The 5,674-nt window shown below is 45.8% G+C and overlaps 1 pseudogene; it reads right to left on the bottom strand.

Annotated features, from left to right (window-relative positions):
• Positions 1-4,626: 4,626 nt before the first annotated feature.
• LOC125929770 (mitochondrial import inner membrane translocase subunit Tim17-A-like) lies at positions 4,627-5,280 on the bottom strand (annotated as a pseudogene).
• Positions 5,281-5,674: the final 394 nt, after the last annotated feature.

The raw sequence follows: 5,674 nt of genomic DNA, 5'->3' as shown, positions 1-5,674 counted from the left end.
GTCTTTTTACTCTTGATTTGTCCCAGATTTGTCAGATTTTGGCTATGTATATTTTTCCCACTCATCTGTGGACTATCCATTTATTTTCTTAAAGATGTCTTTTTATGAGGAGAAAAGTTCAATTCTGATGCTATAAATTTTTCTTTTATCATTAGTTATGGGTAGTCTAATTTTCCTGTGAGAGGTTGTTTTCGACCATAAAACATAGGTCTAGGAACCCCAAAAGACTCTGGAATAATTAGGAGTGGGGCAGGACTGGTAGCATCTTTAAACTGTACCATAGCCCTGTAGCTTGGTACTCTGGAAAGACATAAGGTTAACTGAGTAATTGGGAGGTCTAGATTCAAACCAATTTACTGAGTAACCAATTTATTCATCTGCAAAATGGAGGCAGTCACACTTGCTTAGCTGACATCATAATGGGCTCTGGATGATGGGATCTAAATAAACTCTGAAATCCACAGACAAGCAATCATGAGTCTTATAGTAACTACCACCAGTATTTAAAAAATTAAAAAAAAAAATGTTTATTCAATTTTGGAAGACAGAGAGACAAGAGCACAAGCAGGGGTGGGGAGGAGAGAGGGGTGGGGGTGGGGGGACACAGAATCCGAAGCAGGCTCCAGGCACTGAGCTGTCAGCACAGAGCCCGACGCGGGGCTGGAACTCAAGAACCGGAGATCATGACCTGAGCCGAAGTTGGACGCTCAACTGACTGAGCCACCCAGGTGCCCCCCCTCCCTTAAAAATTTTTTTTTTTTATGTTTATTCATTTTTGAAAGACAGAGACAGAGCACAAGCAGAGGGTAACTACCACCATTATCATCATCAGCCCTATTCCTGTCCATTATCCTGCTTGTATTATCTTATCCCTCTTCCTCTGCCCTCAACCCTCATTATTAAGCATCTTTACGTCTTTCTTGGGGGATGAGCAGAAAGGAAGGATTGTGAAACCTAAATCCATCTCCTGTTATCTGTGTTCCCAGAAAAATATCCGTGAAGTGTGTCAGTCCCCTGGGACTGTGTGTCGGGCACTGAGCTCTGTGTAAAGAAAGGGACATCTGGAAGAGGTTCCCACACAACAAACTCCTGAGCAAGCCGCCAAATGCATCTTGCCTTTCCCCCTCTAATGGGTCCTTTGATTATGGTTCCCTGCACGTCCCAGTTTTAAACATACTTTTCTAGCAAAATAATCCCTCACTTAAATTATTTTAAGTAGTTTGTCAGGAGGCAGACCTTATTTTCCCACAGGTTAACATACTAAGCTCATGTGTTACAACTAAAAGTAAAGGATGCTGCTGATATTGCCATTAGCCCGTGTGATTTCATAACTGGCTTTTCTTAATGTTGAAAATTATGTGGGAATCTCCACTCCTACCTCTGAGAGGCCCAAGCAGCTGGGGGCCCCTGTCCATTGCATTCAAAGTCTTTGAGAGAAGGTATAGGGAGGGCAATTCTTTTCTTGCTTCAAAGTACAGTCCACCTTCTTGGAAGTTGCAAAGGAAGCAGGCAGGGACGCTCTTTATGAAGTAAATTGTCCACTGGTGATGGGAATGATCTGTTTTCCGAGTTTGGGATACTTGGAAAACACCTACTCTCGTTATGCCCCTGCTGAGCTGGTGGCTTTGACTCCTCAGACACAGAAGGGTCAAGACAGGTCTTTCACGTCACAGCTCATCATGCAGCTACCCAGTAGCCAAACCTGGGGGGCGACTGGACTGCGGTAACCCCAGAAGCTGGCCCACAAACGGAAAATACCATGTCTTTTGGGCTTAGCCTGACAGTACAAGGCTCTTTGTTATCCTCCAGAAGAAGCTTACAAAGTATAAAAGCCACCTAAGAAAGTCAATAGTCTGGTTTTCCACACCTCCTAAGTTTACAGAGGAGCCAAAAAACTCCAAATCAAAGATTCAAATCTAGGTTCTTGTCCCTACCTCGAGACGGGGCCTCCGGGGTCTATGAGGAGTCTGTCTAAGACATCTTGTAATTGAAAGACGGAGGAAATGAAGGCAGGGTAAAGGCAGGGGTTGAGGGGCTTGGTTTACGGTCCTCACCTGGCTACAGCATCATTAAACAGTGAGTCCAGAAAACAGAGGGTATTAAGGGAAGTGACAGGGTCCTTAAGGCTTCAAATCAGGAGTGGTCTGTGCTCTCTGTGTGGATCTGAGAGAGGAGAGTCGAGAGGTGGGGGGAGGCAGCAAAGATAAGAAGCAGCTGGGTGTCGTATTACAAAGCTGAAAGAAAGAAGTGGAGAAACCAAGAACATGCAAAAGAAAGATCAGAGAGAGTTATTATTGTGCAATATGCCCATTGCAGACAGACAGGCGGCATTGGCCTTTCATCTTTCTTAGCCTCAGATTCCAAGAAAGCCTTTGCTGCAGCCTGGTCAGTCACACACAGGCACCGGCTGGGGAGAATGTCAAAGTCCTGGCAAATTCCACTCTGGACCAGACGCTAAACTTGGGAAACATCTGCGACTTTTTCAGGTGACTGACCTACTCAGTCCCCACCCTAGTGATCGGCTTCCCAAACTTAGCTCTCTTCTGTTGCCCCCACCCTCGAAACCGAGCACTGCAGACAGCTAAAAGGCGGTGGGAACACGGGTCTGCTGCCAGCACCACACACAGCAACCCGTGCAGGGCCCCCACCTGCCCACATACTTGGCAGGCACCGCCCTAGACTCATGCCAACTTGAGCCGAGTGAAAAGCGAAAACCCAGTCCATCAAAGAGTCGTTTTGTCTACATGACACCAAACCAACCAGTTGCTTACATTGGTGCCACATGGCACCAAGGGCTGTTTTGACTGAAATCAGCCGCTCTGACGTGCGTAGTCCACAGCCTGCATTGGCACCGTGTAGAGGGAAGGTAGAGCCATGTGTAAGAGAACTCCTCAGACCCAGACTGAGTCAAACACCACCAACCTGGGTGCCGTTTCCATACGCCCTGCTCTCGAAGGACCGAGTGCTGTTCTGTGCACTGCCACAATCCAGGTGTGTATGTGGCATTAGTTGTTGCCCTGAATGGAAAGTGTTGCGGGGGGTAAAAAGCTCAAGGACACCGTGCTGGGTTTGCAACCGAGAGAATTAGAAACCAGAGCCCCCCAAAAAACACATCCTCAGCTAAGACAGGGTTTGGCATTTGAGAAATGCCTTAGGGAAACTAGCCTCTGGGTCACAACCTGGACTTGGCTTAACCCAGTTGTGGGTTCTCAGTGGACCTCAAATGACCACCTTCCCAGGTAGACAAATGCAGGGATGAATGTGGACCAGAGAAAGAGCACTGAGACATGCTCGCCCCTTCCTGACCGTGGAAAACTCTGCCAGATGTGGCCTCTCTGGGGATCATGTGAGGTTGGCCTGCCGATTTCTTAGATGACTTCAAATGGCTCTGATTTTAGGTAATAATCTTTGGACAGAAGCTAGAGAAAACAGAAGGAAAAATCAGACCACAAAATACCAAAGAAGACGTCGGAATATTTCTCCCTCACCTGTACACGTATACGACGCTTTGAACTTTTGACCGTCTCACTCACCACACTGCCAGTCACGCTCCAGCGCTCGATATCCACAAAGCTCTCTGCCTGCCTCCCACACTCCCTCCAACTTGTTACCTAAACTTGCCATCTCGGGCCTTCTCTGATGTAAAATTTCACCTGCTGCTTCCATCTCTCTTCCCTGCTTGTTTTCTCCTTAGCACTTACCCTCATGTAATACACGAAATATTTCCTTATTTGTCTTGTCTGCCTTCCACACTAGAATGTGAACTCCACAAGGGCCAGAGCTTTCCCCTTGTGCACGGCTTGCTCACTGCTGTACCCACCTGGGATAGCACCTGGCACACAGTGATTAATATGTGTTTGTTGAATGAGTTAGTAATTGTTTTCTGTCATTTAAGTAGAGCAGATAACTTTCATTAACAAGTTAGGATACTGAGGCTGAGTGATTCTATGTTCCTGACCCCCAGCTTCTTGAAAGACAGAATAAAACATTTCCAATGACTAGGTTTTGGCCTCTTTCCCTCCCTGCTCTTCCTCAGGTGAGACCGCAAGGCTGGAAGGGACAGGAGTTGCGTATTCTCCCCACCCCCACCACAGAACGCTAAGTGGGCTAGAGTTGAATGTAACCATTTCCATTTGTTGGTTAGTGCTGATAAAATAGTTTTCCTTCAGGGCGGGCCTTGTGAAAAAGAACAGAATACTCTAGGCATATTTCAAAATGGCTGCTTTTCTCCTTGCTGGAAGCATGAAATTCCTTTCTTGATTCCTTCCTTCCTTCCTCCCTCCCTCCCTCTCCTTCCCTTCCTTGCTTCCCTTCCCTCCTTCCTTCCTTTTGAAAGAGCAAATTCCAGTAGATTCTTATTGTTTGACTGACAGAACACACAAAACCAGGCGGAGATGGGCCCAAGGAAATGACGGTCAGGTTTCATTGCTGTTTGCCCTTTGGTCCTTCATCTTCGAAGTATTTATTATATTTTCTTTTAAAGATATTAGCTATTTTAATCACAAATGCAATTCAAGTGAGAATAAATAAATGTGTTATCTTTTACCATCTGCCCCTCCCCATGTTCCTTTAAATAGAAAAAAAAAAGAGCTAAGTGTCTTTTCATAGCCTATCTGGCCATAGCTATCTCACCTATGGTTTAAAAACAGACTGTAACTTATCTTCTCAAATTCCTTCTTGAACTACCGTTCATTCTGTTACAGAAATCCTGGGAAAGAAAGTGTATTGATATGGTTGATAATTTCCAAAAGGTGACGATGGTAACGGGGCTGAAGGCAACTGAGAGGGGTCTTCAGCAAACTGAGGACCATTGAGAAATTGTGCAGAGGCAGACCTTGTCAACAAGGCAGCTCCTTCAATTAATGCTAGGAGAATGTGACCCATTGTGGCTGACCCAACCATGCCACTGGTCCATTTCTTGCTGCCAGCATGGCTCCGTTAAGGCACCCCTTGTGATGGAGTTCCAGGGATCTCTTTCCCCCTGACTGGAACCATGCTGCCGTCAATCATGGAAAATAAACCTCCGAAACTGCAAAGCTACCTCCCAACTGCGGAGCCCTGGTTCTAAAAGCTGTCAAACTGCCTTATAGTCTGTGGTTTATTCCCACTGCAGAATTGCAAAAACCTTTTGACTGCTTGAAAGGTATCATTCAATGGGCACCTGTGGTACCCATTGTAAAGGCCCCACCACAACCATCCAGTTTGCCAAGGGCAAGGGCGTGTGTACTCTCCCACCTTGACTCCATCAGTGCAAAAGATCCTTTTTCTGATCTTTACCATGAGAACTTGGTAAGGCTCCTGTCAGTAAAACTCACAAAAGTGTGGTGGTCTCCTAAGAATGGGCACCCTGGAACTTTTAACTCTCAAACTTGTCTTAGGCTGAGCCTCCAACAATATGTCAATTACAATTTTTCTTACTCAGTACTGGTTCCAGCAAAAGTTTCTACTTCTGGGCGTCTGTTCTGGGGTGCTGTCACTCTGTGTATCTGCTTGCCTGTCTCTCTCAATTTGGGGGCAGCAGTTTTACCTTCAGTCTCCATTCTCTGATGGATCTGAGGAGACTTGTTGATTTTCTTTGTTCAGCCTTTTTGCTTGTTGTGAGGAAAACTTTCAAACTCCTTATAGGCCAGACCAGACTTTAAAAAAAAGTTGTTTTTGTTTTTGTTTTTTTTTT

The sequence above is a fragment of the Panthera uncia genome, chromosome D1 (assembly GCF_023721935.1).
Source record: "Panthera uncia isolate 11264 chromosome D1, Puncia_PCG_1.0, whole genome shotgun sequence".
Lineage (NCBI taxonomy): Eukaryota > Metazoa > Chordata > Mammalia > Carnivora > Felidae > Panthera > Panthera uncia.
Note: the sequence above shows the minus strand (reverse complement) of the source record. Positions and strands in the feature narration are given on the sequence as shown.